This window comes from Oxyura jamaicensis, chromosome 6, assembly GCF_011077185.1.
Source record: "Oxyura jamaicensis isolate SHBP4307 breed ruddy duck chromosome 6, BPBGC_Ojam_1.0, whole genome shotgun sequence".
In the NCBI taxonomy this organism is placed as follows: domain Eukaryota; kingdom Metazoa; phylum Chordata; class Aves; order Anseriformes; family Anatidae; genus Oxyura; species Oxyura jamaicensis.
Window position 1 is genome coordinate 10509988 of NC_048898.1, and position 17703 is coordinate 10527690.

Here is a 17703-nt window from a genome sequence, read left to right on the forward strand (position 1 = left end):
AGTGCCGTACCAGGTCACCAACCATTTCTTCATGGATAGTGAGGGCCACATCCCTCTCCCCATCCCCTTCCACCAGCTCAGGGTACTGGGTATCCAGAGAACAACCGGTATTGCCGCTAAAGACTGAGGCGAAGAAGGCATTAAGCACCTCCACCTTCTCCTCATCTCTTGTAACTAAGTTTCCCCCCGCATCCAGTAAAGGATGGAGATTCTCCTTAGTCCTCCTTTTTGTGTTGATGTATTTATAAAAACATTTTTTGTTATCTTTAACGGCAGTAACCAGATTGAGCTCCAGATGAGCTTTGGCTTTTCTAATTTTGTCCCTGCACAGCCTCGCGATATCCTTATAGTCCTCCCTAGTGGCCTGCCCACTTTTCCAAAGATTATAAACCCTCTTTTTTCTTCTAAGCTCAAGCCACAATTCTCTGTTCAGCCAGGCTGGTCTTCTTCCCTGCCAGCTCGTCTTTGGGCACATGGGCACAGACCGTTCCTGCGCCATTAAGATTTCCCTCTTGAAGAGCGTCCAGCCTTCCTGGACTCCTCTGCCCTTCAGAACCGCCTCCCAGGGGACTCTACCAACCAGTGTCCTCAGCAACACAAAGTCAGCCCTCCGAAAGTCCAGTACAGTGGTTTTACTGGTCCCCTTCCTGGCCTTGCCAAGAATAGAGAACTCCACCATTTCATGGTCACTCTGCCCAAGACAGCTCCCGACAATCACGTCCTCCACCAGTCCTTCTCTGTGAAGAGAAGGTCTAGCGGGGCGCCACCCCTGGTAGATGATGTTGATAACAATAACAACAATAGCTTCTTGTTCTGCATGAAGGTAAAAAATGAAGCTTTCTTTTTCACTTCCAAGCAACAAACTCCTCTGGACCCCAAAAGTACTCAGAAAGCCTCATTTAAGGAAAAAAAAAAAAAAAAAAAAAGGTAACCAGGGGATTAAAGTAGTTGTCATGGTCAAATCTTGCTTTATCTTTTTCATAAATAGTTCCAAAACCTCTTTTTTTGAAAAATTCCAAATCTCTTTTACTCCATTTCCTTTGTTGGTCAAACTTTCAAACCTACTTCTCCCTGTATACAATTTGCAGTCAAACTACTACCCCAAATATGTATCAAGCCAACTCTCAGCTTCAACAATCTTAACTTTCCTAAGGTGTCACTTCCCATCATCAAAGTAAAGACTGTTGTTTTATTCAGAAATATTACTAGTGCACTTTGTATGATAAAAATATATAACGCACCTTTATCTATCTTATCTAACTTTTTTTTGTCCTTTCTCTACAAATTGCCACATTTGCTCTAACAGTCACAGTGACTAGATCACAAAGGCAGTCAATAATATTTTTCTAAATGCTCCTAAAGATTCCCCAGACAATTTGGGATGTATTTATTTAGCGGGGGAAGGGGGGAGGGGAAGGACAAATGATATTGGTTGAAATTTAGAAAAAAATGTCTTTATACACATAAGTATTCATAAGTATATTATGTGGGAAACTAACTTTCCTGATCAGCTCTGGCAAAGTAAGTGCATCCAGTGCATGCATTCTAAAGTCTAAGGCTTAACTGTGAGCAACAGCATTCAATCCATAGGAGGATGTACGCCACAGAAAACCAGTTTCCACATTTGATTTAAAATAAGTTAGGATTTGATTTCTGGTTCTTAATAAAATATTTTATGGTTTAGATGTAGAGAGATCAAGAAGAGTAGAGATAATGAAGGAAAGGAAAAGCAGCAAATGGAGAAGTGTATACTGTATTTTTTAATCCTTCATTAAATACTTCCTCTACTCTACCAGCTTGGAACTCAGTGCTAGAATCTTGCTTTAGGTATTGGATCTAATTGCAATAGCAGCTGGTAACAATCTCTCAACTCTGCTGAATGTAGAGAATATAACAGCATATAAAATTAAAAAGCACAGCTCTTGGCAAGCAGAGCACAGTAGCAGTTACATTGCTGGTTTGGGGTCAGAACTGTATGAGCCCAAGAATCATCTGCAGCTGCTGGGAAATGATCATTCAAATTCATAACAGGTACGGGCACCAAGGATGGACTCCGGAGAGAACAATGCAGCCAAATGGAGTGCTGAGGTCTCTGGATGAAACCTCAGAGAAGAGACAAAATTGCAAAGAAAAAAAATGTTGCACAATACACTCATTGCATGTCTCAATTGCTATAAAGGGTGGAAAAACATTTTTTAAAAATAGATTTTGCTGACAGATACTGGTATTTAGGACTAAGCAGTCCTAAATGGCCTGCATACCGGCAGAGTTCACGTGCAAGGTGCGTGGCTAGTTTCATGGGAAAATGGGGAGGCAAGTACAGAGCAGAACACCCCTCAGCACAGGCACCTCTCATGTTATGGAACTGAATTACAAGAAGCTGTAATCTATTCAGAAAAAGAAAAGCATATAAGTAGTAAAAAAAAAAAAAAAAAAAAAAAAAAAAAAAAGGAAAGCATTAAGTGAGTCAGTGAAAAATAACAGCAGTTTTGACTGGCACTTTTGTGGTGGTTTTTTTTTTGTTTGTTTGTTTTTGTTTTTTTTTTTTTTTTCATATCTGAAATATGGAAAGATGTAAGCACTGCAGTAGTAAACTCACATTTCCCCAAGTTTCAAGTCCTACCACATCCCAGACATTCTGCTTCAGTAAAGTTTACTTCAAGTTTTAGTAAATGAGAAGATCTAAGAACAGAATTCCTGGACAATGCAACTAAAATTATACTCTTTACACAGACAGCTTTCTGCACACTTGAACCCAGAGTGAGTCAACCAAAGAAGCAATCTAGCACCCAGAAATTTAGGCAGGCCACAGATGCTGCTAACCAAACAATGTATAATTTTTTCTCTGATTCGGGACCCACTGTAACAACGGGTCACAACTTTCTGAAGAAAGTTACACAGTAAGGTCAGACCATGTTGTGTCAGAAATTGAAAAGATGGCATTAAATTCCTCCAAGTGGCAAATAGCTCTGAAATTTTAAAGAAAGAAACAGTTTCTAAGGGACCAGGCAGGATTTCAAGAAGAGTAAGAATCTGCTTGAACTGTGGTACGATGACAGCCAAAGACAGACAACAGCTGGATGGTGCAGGGTATGTGCTGCCTACACAAAACCGACTCGTCAAGTGCTTCTGGGTAAGTGAAGTGCAAAACTCACCATGGCTAACAGATTTTTTATTTTTTTGTAACAGGCAGCCATGCTGTTGACAGAGCTGACAACATGGTAATTGTATATACTTTGGGTTTTTCAGAAAGTAAATGCAGCTAATTCTGGAACAGATGTCTGAAACCCAAGTGAGTGTAAGGCAGCTGTCAGCTTGGGCTAGGAGACAGGCAGCTCTGTGAATGCCTTCAGTGGAGTCAACGTTTCTGAAAAGCTAAGAAAGCCTTGGGATAGAAAGAAATGTACATAAGCCTGCAACAAGGACCTGCTGTAGGAAGAATATTTCATGGGACTGGCTTTGAGACTCTCAGGACACTTGGGCTTAGTTTTGGTTGCACTACAGACCTTGCTGCCAAGGAGATATTCTACACTACTTTTTTTCTTGAGATGAAATCCAGAGAAAATGTACATTATGATTTTCTTCCTAGCCAAAAATACCGTCTGAGTGACATATTTTTGGAAAAAAAAAAAAAAAAGTATTTTATAGTTTAGCTTAAAATTGTATTTAAAAGTATGCCAGATCTTCATGACCACTAATATTATTCTAAATCAAGAGGTAAACTCACGTTTTCTAAACACTACACAGAACTGACTGACTTCCAAGTCAAAGCTGTCATAAAGAAGAGACCAAAATCATACTGGAGTGTGCATTTTTTCCAGCTTATTAGCAACTTACTTTCCAACTCTTGAGGTAAAAAAATGGTAGAAGAGTGCATTTTCAAACATTTTAATCAAAAGGCTTCCTTATGATGTTTTGCCATTTTAATCAAGAAGGCAAAAGGTAGGGGTTGTAACACTGAAATGCTATCTTAAATCCCCCTTTCGCATACAGATAAGCACATTTTAATTTCATGTTTTTTTCTTAATTTACCTAAAATACCAGAAAAATTGAGGTTTCTAAAATACTATAGTATTACATCCTTCCGTCATACAACAACAACAAAAAGTAGCGAGCAAAGACTGAAATAGGAAAATAGCTGGCTAATAAAAAGGAGAAGAATCTTCTTGCTAGAGCCCAGTATTCTTCTGGATCACCAAATATTTTGGGTCACTTAAAATAAAAATGAAATGTTTCTGTAATTAGGAAGAAGTTATTAATACAACCTTTAGGTGAACAATTTATTTGCACAAATATTCAAATTTTCATGCAGACTCCTTTCAGGCATGTTGTAAAATTGTGGACTGAATGTAAAACCAGAAAATCACTGAATAGCTAAGGTTGGATGGTACCTCTTGAGATCACCTAGGGTCAGCTACAGCAGGTTGCCAAGGACTGTGTCCAGTTAGGTTTTAAATATCTCTCTGGGGAACCTCTTCCAGAAAAAAAGTGTCTTTGTGTGTCCAGATGGAATCTCAGGTGTTCAGGTGTTTTAATTTGTGCCCATTGCCTCTTATCCTGTCAATGGGCACCACTGAGAAGGGTCTGGCTCTGTCTTCTTCATTTCCTCCTGCCAGATATTCATACACATGGAAACCCTCAGAGCCTTCACTTCTCCAGGCTGAACACTCCAAGATCTCTCTTCCTCTTCCTCATATGAAAAATGTTCCAATTCCTTATTTAAGAAATAATGTATAGAGAAAATAGAGGATTCAAGGAGGAAAAAAAAATGAATTTGGGACTTGATTAAACATTACTGTGAGGTCTGGGAAACCGATACTGTGAAGGCTGTTCATATAGGGGTATTTTTTCTTTATGCAAATTATTTCCATTACAAATTAAGCATCAGCAAAACATTTAAAAAAATCAAAAAGAGAGAAAAAAGAATGTTTTTCTTTGCTTGCTAGTGCTTGAATATTCTACACTCCTGCTCTATCAAAGCATTTTATTCACAGTACATCAGGGGCAGGGTCTAAGTGAGAAATAACTGGAAGGTAGATACATAGAAAGGCAATTTGCTGGAGGAATGTAGGAAAATTTTGTCCCAGTACTTGACACTCATTCATATTCATAAATATTATTCTGAAGCCCTTTGTGTGGTTTGATAAAACATGTGAAGGAGTGAGATCTCAATAAGCATTCTAGGCACAGCTAGCTCATTTCTACCAGCACTAAGATCAAGATAAACTTTGGTCATTCTGTTCAGAAGTGCACTTTGTTTCTGTGTATTTAGCATATGAGAAGGACCAGATGACTTCCCATTAATATTAGATGGCTACAAGGAATCTCTACAAGTTTTACTCCCCAGAAAGGAACAAAAATGAACAGATCTGCCTTTTCTGCAAAGTTGTGCTTTCCAGCTGTTTTCCTTCTCCATCTTCCATATTTCTGCCTAAGGTAGCTTTCACCCAAAGAACAGAATCAAGAATTTGCATATCTATTTTTGCAGGGAATGTAATTAACGTATGCGACCTTAAGCTTTTATAAATTATTGCCTTTCTTTTGATGTCAGCAGGAAAAATTGTTTTACACAAATGAGGAATGTCTTTTTTACCCATCTCTATCTCAGGACTCCAGAAGGTGCAATTCTGTATGTCATTTGGAAAACATGCTAATGTTGGAACTGCAAAACATTCCCAGAGAGCAGACCTAATGTAGAATTGGAAAAGGGATGAATGTTAGCTCCTAGAATTATAAAATATGGGCATGGATAGTCTAGTTCAAGGAGTAGTGTCCATTTAAAAAATGCGCTTTTCTGAAATGCTTGCTGCTCCCTCTATTTGAATCATACCTCTGATAACAAATTCCCCAAAACAAATCAATAATGTTCAACTGTTGATTCTGCTGCCAGTTTGGATGGTGTCAAAATAGTTAGTTTTTCATTAAGACATGGCATATAGATATACAACATACAAATGCTGGCTCAGTACAGTTTGCTGAATGGATGGAATGAAAAAAACTAACATGTCTCCAAAGCAAGCCTTCCAAGATAAACACATCTGTTTCTAAACATAATAAAAGAAATTCACAAAGCTGCCCCCAGAAACATACATATTAAATAGGATGTAAAATTCTGAAAGACTAGAGAGGTGTAATTCTACCTAGAATCCTCTAGCACTGGTATTAATAAACCAACATCCTACCATTAAGAGAAAGGGCATCAGTTGAAGTGGAGCTACCTGAGGTTAGTTGCATAAGAAGACAGAAGATATAGGAAGCGAGCAGGATTTCCAAATCCCATTATTCTTCCATATTTCTGTTAAAGTTTGTCTGTTTAAGTGGCAATACAGAGACAGTCAGGGAAGTCAAGAAGGAGTCATTAAATGTATTAATAGGTACATTACATTATGTAACTTGGATGAAAACTATGTTATCACAAACAAAGGCTTCAGAACAAGAGCACCAAAAGTTTAATTGCACTTTCCAGTTAGTAGTCTTAATTTCACTGAATCATTGTACCTTGCATACCTACACTCAAGAATCTGGAATGAAATTGAACCAGTTTGTAACTTTTATATAACTTTTAACTTTATATAATGTCCATATAAAGTCTGTATAACTTTTTTTTTAAAAAAAAAAAAAAAAAAAAGCAGATTACCCTGCATAAGGCCACAGAAATATTGGTAAGAATTTACTTTTCATTCATGTGTAGCGAAACTCTTAAAGGGCTATAAATTTGCTTATTTAGGCTTGAGCCAAAATATAGTTTTATACAAAAATGATCCTAAGAATCTGCTTATCATCCTCATTGGGACCCATGTCTTGAAAAACAGCCGTTATTTTTTAGACTTGGAAATTAACCCATTTCCAGATTCTATGCCAACAGCTTTTTTTTTCCTTTTAATTTTAATGTAGGCATATAATGTAGGTACAGTGTACAAAGTAGGTTTCTGAGAGAAAATAGATTTTTTTTCCAGAGAGGCATGAGTGCAATAAATTTGAAATTGTTGTTTGAATTGAGGCAGTTGGTCCTTCTCTTACAATATTAACCTTTCTATAAAATGCTATTTTTCTGTTGTATTTGTCCTGATTTCCTTTGGGATGAACTTCTCTGAGTGTACCACAAGGAATAGAGTATATAGAAGTCTACTAGATCATGATGAAAGGCTCAGTATCCCTAGGCTCATTAAACTCTGAGGTTGTTGTTTGAGGTTCCCTGGGACTGGAACTTTTTCACTGTACCAGAATATCTTTGCTCTGATACAGAAGCGTTATAGAGCTCTTTATTTTGCAAATTCAGGCTTTAAGAATCTTTGTACTAAAAAATTGACTCATATTTTCTACTCATATTGAAGCATTTTGCCTTCCTAGTGAATGTGGACAAGTGGATCGAAGGAGAGAAACACCTCGCTTATGTTCTAGATTCAGTTTAGTGAGAACATAATTTGTTCAGTGTTGGTAGGGACTCTGCTGAAATACTACGTAGTTTGGGAAGCAATGATAGCAATGAATGACTACACAAATTAGTATTGGTTAGTCTAAAGACTGAACTGCTAAGAGTCTTAAAAAACAATCATAAAAAAAAAAATGCTGCTGAGAGGAAGTACCTGTTCTACATATCGTATAAGACAAAAAGCTTTATATTTAAAATAGATGAATGAAGATCCAGAATAGATGTCAAGCAAAATAGTTTTTTTACAGTGCAACCTTGGCTAACCGGCAGATCTTGAAATCCTCAACTAGAAAAAAAGATTGCAAACGTGTCCATCAGGAACAATATCGATTGCCCCATAGAGGGGCAAGCAATAATTATCTCCACCTCCCTTCCACATCTTATTATCAGCAGCTGCCTCCCATAATCCCCAGAGTGGAATTATCCATCTTTTATATCATCCTCCCATTTTAAAACTCTGTTTCCAATGTTATCTTTCTTTTGAATATCATGAAGTTGTCTCTACATTTTGCTTCTATAGTATGAATAGGATTAAAATATGCATAAATTGGCAACTGCAGTATTAAATGCAGCTATGAACAGCTGCAAATTTCAGTTGTTCCTTCCTTTTAGTTTAGCAGATGCAGAAACTCATACACATACAGACATCCAAACCTGTTGCTGAAGCTTTCAGAAAACACTAATAAAGTTATGTATTTACATGCTTGCTCTTTTGATTTCCTCTGTTTCACATTCTTAAAACAGGAAGACCCAGGCTAGGTGGAAGATAAAGAATATTAGATTATATTTTGCTCAAATTATTCATAGAGTTATTATTCATCTAGGCCATGACTGGAGTGAGCAAAGCAAAATAAAAACCCTAGAAATGTATTATTATATTGCTTATATAAAATTATAACATATTTGTCATATTTTGTCATATTTGACACTTCTGTATTGGGCAGTATTTAAAACTTTCTTATTTGTATTTACCTTCTTCATAGTCAATCTTAGTTCCTTCCTTGTTAGCTCCATTGATTTGGAAAACAGTTTTAGGTACTAAAAAGCCATTTGAAACTGCATGGAAATATCTCTACAAATTACTCTGTTCACATATCCTGTTTTCAGTAGAGGTGATGTGATTTTGGCCTGGTTCTCCTTTTTCTTTCCTTTTTTTATTTCTTCTTTTGGAAATTGTCGTGAAAGGAAATAATTACACATGTATTTGCTCTTGTAATTTAATGACTATTTGAAAATCATAATGCTCTGTTAGGGATACCATAACCACCATCAGAAATTACCAATGATGTTAAATAATCATTACTGTATTCTTGTTGTAACAATTCATTAAGGGTATAAGGAGGTGGTTGATTATACATTCTGCTCCATCCCACTGGGATGAAGAAACATCTTGCTGTGTATTCAGTTCAACACAGAAAGGAAGGAGTACATGAAGATAGAGAAAAATCATGGCTGCTGACTTGTTCTTCCTTACAGAATGAACAAGCAAGTGATAAATCCACTGCTATATTCCTCCTTTAAGACCCTCATTCAGCATTGGTAGGAGGATATGATCACACAAGAGTATAGGGCCTGTGTTTTGCACACAGCTCTGCTTTTTTACATGTCAAGACAGGCCTTTGTCAAAGCTTCCTTGCACTTGCTAATTCCTTAAGCAGAAAAAATAGATGGGAAAAACAGTCCAAATTAAAAAATGAGCCTTACATGAATATAATCAAAATGATATCAGTATGAATACAATCATTCAGTGTTTCAGTAGAGTTTGATCTGGAGCCACTGCAAAATTCCCCAAGTAAAATCAAAAAATAATAAAAAATCATCATCTACAGGACATCTGTATCTTATACATAAGAATACGATCCATCTTTAATACTCTCCAAAATGTCAATAAAGGTATATATAAAGGTGCAGACAGTTTTGCATAATTTCAAACATAATCAAGCTCTCTGAACTTAAAATGAAGCTGTGTTTGGCATGTGCTGTCAGATTCTTGCTCTACTACATGAGTTATGTACCTGCTTTGTAATAGACATTTGGCTTAGTACTAGATTTTAATGAGTTAATAGATTATAAGCAAGAGATTCTCAAAGCCTGTAATTAAACAAAACACTTTTTTTTTTTTCTTCAAAGATCAAGAAAATTTGTTTAGAATGAAAAGGATCTTTCATCCAGGCTTTTCATATGCAAGGACTATGCAATGAAAGCTTAAGTAAAATAAAAAGGAACTATTTCCACTAAAGCTGCCTCTCCTTCCTAAAGAATCACTGATTCCTTAGACAGTTGAGACAACTTTCTTTCTTTCTCTCCCAGCTCATTTCTCTTTTCTATCCTGTAGAGTAATTCAGTACAGCTGAGCACTTTTGTATTTCCCTAATGGCTGGGTTCCTGGCATTAATATCCCAGAGGTAAAGTATTACTGAACTTCTCCTGCAGCATTCTACTGGGGGGGGGGGGGGGAATTGTTTTCTGCTAAGATGCTAAGAGAGGTTAAGAGAGGTGAAAGATAAAGTATTTCAGTTACCTGACATTTGAAAATTTATTCTCATTGTCTGAAAAGTTGAAAGAGTTGTCCATCTTTATCAGTTTTAAGGTTTTATGTTTTCATCCTGAAATCCAGTAAATAAATTAGGATTTTAAAGTAAGCCTTAGGTATCTACATTTTTCCTAAATGCTCAACTGTGCTTCTGAAAGGCCACACTTAGCTACAACACTGAAAGTTGTTTTTTTTTCCCTCTCTCTTCTAAAAATAAACTCAAAATAGCATTGTTATGTATCCTCAAACTGTTCAACTTTGAAAGGCTGTCTCAGAGACCTCCATCTGGAGCCATAAGCTAAGCATTCCTATAGCTTGAGTTTCTGTAATTGCCTGATTTGGTAGACACTCACAGACAATGCCCAACTCACATCAGCAGGGACTGGGTTTTCTATGAATTGTAGCTGTAGTCTTGAGTAATTTTTACATTGGGGTATTATGGTCAGAAACCCCATAGTCAGAATACTTGATTGCAACAAAACAGAGTTTACAATCAGTCGTACCAGAACTTGAGACACAATATTTTTAGTAACCATATGCAGTCTCCATGCCTATTGTTGAGGCATCATCTCTGAGGAAGCACAGGAGAAAACACACCTCTGTGCAGGGGAGCTCGGAGAGTTGGAACCTTGTCTGTGGGGCTCCTCCTTGTGCGCATCACAGGGTTGCTCAGCAGAAATGCAAACAGCACCATGAAATAACGTACAGCCTCTTTTTGTTTTCTGTTGTTATTGTTTGATTTGTTGGTTGTGGTGGTGTTTTCTGTTCTTTTTCCCCTCTCCTACCAAACAGGAGATGTGCATTTGAAATTGCTTGTGCTACTTGAAACAAGGTCGCAGTTTAACCCTGGAACTCTAAACAACACAAAGTGTGGATTTCAATTCAAGTTTACATTACTTCATTTATTCAGAGATGTTAAATTTGAACTTTTTTGTGTCATTCTTCCAAGTTGCTTCATGTAGAAATTACTCTGGTGGAAATACGCAATTTCATTTACCTGTAGGAGACTACCTGGACAGAAAATACACTCTAAATCCCTACATATTCTACCTATATGGATGCTTTTGACTAATTTACTGCATTTCCTTCAATTTTTTCAGTTGGATTACTTTATTATAAATTAAACCCCCAATTATTTCTGTAGTACAGTTATTTCCCCTGTGATGCTTCCATTAGCTGTTGCACATAAATAGGCACTTAAATTAATGAAAGGAAATACCCATCAAATCAGCCAAAAACTCCTTCAATGCTTTGCTCTGTATGAAGGCCCAGGTTTCTGATGACTATATCTATTGCAGAATGTTTTAAGAGGAACCGTACTAACCACCCATCGTGGTAATCCTTAGTACTTCTGAAAGTGCAATTCTCCTGTGCTCTACAAAGTCTCACGATGAAGTAGAGGCGGATGAATTATCTTGAACTGTTAGCTATAATATGGGACAAACAGGATAATATACCTTCTGTCACGTCAAAATCTTAGCAAAGACAAATTGAAAATGAAAACGTAAACTTTAAAGTTAATTTTAGTTACTTTGTTTCTATATGAATTAGATATGTACTTAAAAATATATAAATTTAGTAAAAGAAAATCCTTCTGTGAGGACTGAAGAGGAGAGATTTTTGAATACACAGAATTTTAGCTATAACAACTGATTTCCAGTATTGCTGATTTGCTGCATCTCTTACAGGGTTTTAGTAGATCTGCTAAAAACCTCTGAAACTGCAGGCTCATAAATTTATTGTCTGTGCAATCTCTTATGAGATTACACAGACAACATGCAGTGACAGTAGTTAGCAACACTGCAGACTAAAACACTCTTGCATTGCAAAGCAGGTGCAAGGAATACTTGAGCCAGTAAGCAATATTCAGAAGTGAAACAGACAGATAATAAGCAAAAGACAAAAAAAGAAACAAATCTGACCTTACAGTTACAAGGGAGCATATTTGGACCACAAAAGACTTCTTAAAGTTTACAGCTAGCAAGCACCAGCACCTCTTCCTGTGCATTTAGTTCATGGACAGTTACTTCACATGACGCTCAGTACAATGTTGGCCTGCCCACAGGAACAACAGTTAACAAAGTTCTTGAGGGGCTGTGTGGACAGACATGCATGTGAGAGGGATCATTTGGCAGCTAGATCCAGCAATCATGATCTATTCAGTCTGTTCCAGAAGAGTTCACAATACAGCTACTCTCTATATACTCAACTCCACAGGCCATAAGACAACATATAGTGACAACTTTGATACCTGCAAACTGTAATATACTTTTAGAAGAAAATTTAAAAAAGAAAAAGAAAAAATAATAATAATAGTAATAATAATAAAAAGCCATTACCCAAATTCTATAACATGGGACGCAGGAATTTGGTAAGTCTGCTAGGACACATTTCATAAACCGTGTTAGGTACGGAAGCAATAGTCCATACTATGCAACCCATGCTAATTTGTAATAAAGTTCTTCTGACTGTAAAATTTTCTCAAGAATCAGTTTTAACTTGACCAATTTTTCAGCCACTGAACATTTCCTTAATTACAACAGAAGCAGAATTAAGTTAATTCTTAGAAGCAGTTCAAAATTCCCCATGATCAACTTCTGTCTCTAAAAACAAGATAAGAAGAATATGGAGAATTCTCATAATCCACATAATTCAAATAAACCCAATAATGCATGTAATAAAAAGATACATCAGACTTTCATGGAAAGATTTATTACCTCCCTTACAATATACATTCCTTAATAAAAGATTTTTTTTTCCTGACTATTTTAAAATTCCTGAGGACTTCACAGGAGATGTTGTAAACCCAGGGTAATATAAATTTAGTCAATGGATGAACTTCACTATAATGTCAAATGGTGGACAAAAGATTTTAAGAAAAGAAGAAATTTTTTCTTTCTTCATTTATTACAACTTGAGTCATAAAAGAGATCAGAAAAGCTAACTTAAAAACCATGGCTGGGCAAGGGAAGCCAGCTGGTGTTTTTAGATTTCAGCAAAGCTTTTGATGCTCTTTCTCACAGTATCCTTCTAAACACAATGACCAGCAAACAGACAGACAAAAAAGTAATGCAGTGGGGGAACAACTGGCTGAGGAGTCGGATTCCAAGTGAGTAAATGGGGTTACATCAGGCTGGTGGCCAGTCACTAGTTGGGTTCTCCAGGTGTCCATCTTGGGGCCAGTTCTCTTCAATATTTTTATAAATGATCTGGATGCAGAATTCAAATGCATACTGAGTAAGTTTGCAGACGACACTAAATTGGGAAGACTGTTGACTCCCTTGAGAGCAGAGAGGCCTTGCAGAGAAATCTCAACAAATCAGAGGGCTGGGCAATCACCAACTGCATGAAGTTAACAAGAGAAAATGCTGGAAACCCTGGCTACATGTACAGACTGGGGGATAAGAGAACAGAGAGCAGCCCTGCAGAAAGGGGTCTGGGACTTTTGGCCAAAGGCAACTTGAATGAGTCACAGTGTGCCCTGAAAATCAAAAGGGCTAACCTCTGCTAGCTGGTTGAGGGAAGCGATCGTCCCGCTCTGCTCTGAGCAGGTGTGGCCTTACTGCAAACATTGTGTGCAGTTTTGGGCACTACAATAGACAAAACTATTACAAAGTGTCCAAAAGGAGGTCTACAAAGATGGTGAAGGGTCTAGAGGGCAAGACATATGAGAAACAGCTGAGGTTACTTGGTTTGTTCAGCCCAGAGAGGAGGAAAGTGAGACAAGGCCTCATGGTGACCTACAGCTTCCTCACAAGGGAACGGAAGAGGCAGGCCCTGAGCTCTGCTCTCTGGTGACAGCAACAGGACCTGAGGGAATGGCATGGGACAGGGGAGGGTTAGGCTGGGCGTTAGGGAACAGTTCTGCACCCAGAGGGTGAACAGGCACTGGGACCGGCTCCCCAGGGCAGTGGTCATGGCACTGAGCCTGCCGGAGTGCAAGAAGCACTTGGACAATGCTGCCAGACATAGGGTCTGATTTTTGGGTGGTGCTGTGTGGAGCCAGGAGTTGAACTTGATGATCCTTGGTGGGTTCTATCCAAGTCAAGATATCCTATGATTCTGTGATAACTGGATCCAAAAAGGCTTAATTTCTGCTGCTATCTGCAAAGTAGAGGCACATCTGCACAGCAGTATTTTCTTAGCAAAGGTCTGAAAACGCTGACATTGAGTGAAATAAGCTTTGAAGCAGGGCAGAAGGAACAGTATATGGGAAAGACTCAGGAGGAATCAGGAAAAAAAAAAAAAGGATAACTAAATGGAATCAAAGTATTCTAGCTTCAGTTATCTGAGCTAAAATCTGAAAAAATGGTAACATGATTATTTTTTTTTCTTTTTCCAGAAGGTAGAGACTAGTTAACAAAATATTTTTGTTTACTTGATTTCCACAAAGTAGTGGTATAATCAAAATATTTAAGTCAGTCTGTTGAGATCATGAGAGAAGGAATCTTGTAGATCCTTGTCAGCCAGTGTTCACATGTTCTGAAGCAGAACCTCCAAGGATTTCCTCTCTGTGCTTTGGAGGAACTTGCCAAGTCTCTCTGTTGAAGACAGGATAAATCCACTCTGCACCTCACCAGACTTACCAGAATATTAATAAATATTGAAATGCTCTGGAAAACATCATTACCTTTTTTTTTTTTTTTTTGTGTGTGTGTGTGTGTGTGCTCTATCCATAACCTTTAATTTTTCTAGCAAGATGAAATTGTATTGCAGGCTTGACTAAATTCCCTGAATTACTTATTTAGTTTGGTTAAAAAAAAAAAGTCTGTTTTTAAAGAGCTTTTTTTTTTTAAGTTTTGAGTAACTGGATCCACAATTTTTGACACCTACTTTACACTCCCACCTACCCATCATCTTGAGCAGTTTAAAGAAACTTCTATTCAGAAAGAGCAAGCATCCATTTTGCAATAGGCCATGTAAAACACCCTGTAAATATTTTTATTAAATATCATTACCCACATTTCCTAAAAATGCAATAAAATTCTTTTTATATGTCTACATTATTTTACAAAACGGAGTAGTTTTAGCATTGGCAGAGAAGAATGTAAGACTCCCCACACCACCCACGGCAATGTGACTCAGTGTAATTACAGAGACATCACCAGTGCTGTTGAGAAGGTATTCTTTTATGAATATGCCTAATTGCTGGTTTGCATACTATGACTGTCAGCAGTGCTGCCAGTTAGTGTCATTATGACAAAACAATGACCCCCGTGTGTGGACAACCGGCCTCAGACAATTGGCTTATTTTATATGCATTCAGGAATAGCTACCACTAATGGTTATTTCTGTTAATTTAATCTAAATTTCAATTTGTTAGATTAAAAAAAAAAAAAAATCAGAATATGCTGACATCTCCAAGATATATACTCCTCCATGAAAGGAGTGGATTTTCACCCACCCATGGAACACTGCACCACATGATTAGTATGATTAGTACTATGTAAGGTTTTGATGTTTTGGGGTCTTTTTCCTTTCCCCACCTTGCTTAACATACATTTCCATCTTGCCTAGAAACACAGTAGTCATCTCTGTGTGAAAGCACATTCTTGGCTCTCTAATCATTTTCCCACCATTTTACTTACTCTGTAAGTAAATTAGAGAAAGTAAGAGCATGTGACTCACAGATTAAGAGTACAGTAGAGTCGTAGTAGATTTTAGAAGTAGATAATATTGCGTGGAGACCTGTGTTGCTGCTGCCAGTGCTTGAGCTAACCAGTTGAAACCTCCCTGCAAACTTTGCAGGTAAGTGTTCTTTATTAGACCTCAGCACCTCTGTGCTTTGATACACCATCTGAAGGAATTCTCTAATTCCAGAGAGACCATATGGGCATGCCTTTGAGCTGGATATGTATTCAACATTATGTAAGAAAGGAATGTCTCAATAATAATAATATTTAAAAAAAAAAAAAAAAAAGACAAGCCCACACGTCTGAAAATTGATAGGATTTATCAGTTGAAAAACAACTGAAACTTTAATTCTCTGGATACAAAACCAGCGGAGAAATTAATTTTTTAAAAGATAACTTCATAACTTCCTAAATAAATTGCTTTAGCATATTAGTATCTGGTGAATGGGTGAGCTCACTGGCATTCGTAAACAGGAGCTGGGTCACACATGAAAGGAAACCACTCACAACTAGTAGTACCCTTACAAGTCCTCGGACCGAGACATGAGAATGATATATCTATCGTTCTTTGCAAACCCACGGGAAAAATGAAAATAAAGACTTCAAAAAAACATTGCAAAAATAAAAGTATAAACTTAAAATATTCTTCCTTCTCTCTGCCTCAACAGAGAAAAATACATTTTATTCTACCATTCACTGCTCACAAGTTTAAATGATGGTGCAACTATAAATTTACAAAAGTGGTTTCTTCTTAGTTCTGCAACCCAATGTGCTTGCCCTTTCCTTGTTCAGTTCTGCAGAATCTCTCATCCTTTACTTTCCTTTATGATTTCAAAGGTAGCACAGAATTTCAGTTTCCTGACAGCCTCTCTGATGAATGTGAAGAACAGGACAGCTTCTAATTAAAGTCAATTGTAGCATGAAGCCTGACCCACAAGGTCACTCCAGCAGACACATCACTCATACCTTGTGCTGCAAGAGTTTGTACTTCTCTCTCTATATATACATGCACAGCTTTCAGGAAGTTCCCTTTTGTAATTGCGTTGGACATAGTAAATATTTGGATACACTAATTAAAAGTGGCTACAGCTAACTATAAATACCCATTTCTGAATCATGCAACGCATATACAAAAAGGTATGATGCACAGTGTTTGTAGTTGTGCAATGGCAGAGTTCCTAAGCATCTCTGAGTATTGGGTAGGATGTGTGTGAAATTCTCGCCTCCCACTATCCTGTCTTACACGTTCACTCCAATCCTTACAGGAAAAGGAGGAGTTTAAGTAAGGCAATAATGAAACTATCAAAACACATACAAGTCCATAAACTTTTTTCAGGACAAAAGGATTCACAAATAGAAAAGCTACCCCAAGTCAGGTGTCTCAGGCTCTGCAAAATGTAGCACTGAAAATGTTTGTATCTGTAGTAATTTTCTTCCCCTAACACAAACTTTAGAATCCTACAAGTAAATACATGAGCTACAGAGCAAGTTGATGTCAGTTGAAGGACAGGGAAAAAAAAAAAAAAGAAAAAAAAAAAAAAGAGAGAGAGAGAGAAGACCTTGTTCTTCTTATGCACAAGGTAGCCCCTATCCACCCACCTACTAAAGAAATAACTGTTCCTAAAATCAACACATTTGATCATCTTTCAGTACAGGTCTCTCTGGAAGCACTCTAAGATTTACGTGTCACAGGGGATCTCAGGGACACAGTTGCAATCAAGTTTCCCTTCCCCGAGATGCCGATGAGTTGAGAAGAACACTTCGCACTGGTCTGCTATGAGACACCACTCAACCCACTTCATCCCTGTCTTCCCCTTCCTGTTCTTTACTTGTTTATAGAGACAAAGAAGAACGTATGAGATATTATATTCATCCCTCCTGTCCCTCCGGTATAATCCATTTAGGATCTATTTAGTGCAATAGGGGGCAAATTTGCTAGGACTGCACAGCTGCGTGGATACAAACAGTATTTCTCACTATTGCCTCCCCCACCTTGACTGGCTACGTAAGTTTCAGAGAAGCAGAAGAAATTTCTCTAACGCTAAATAATACTAATACATGTCAGTAGCATATGGTTTTGTGTTTTCTTTTTTAAATAAACCTGC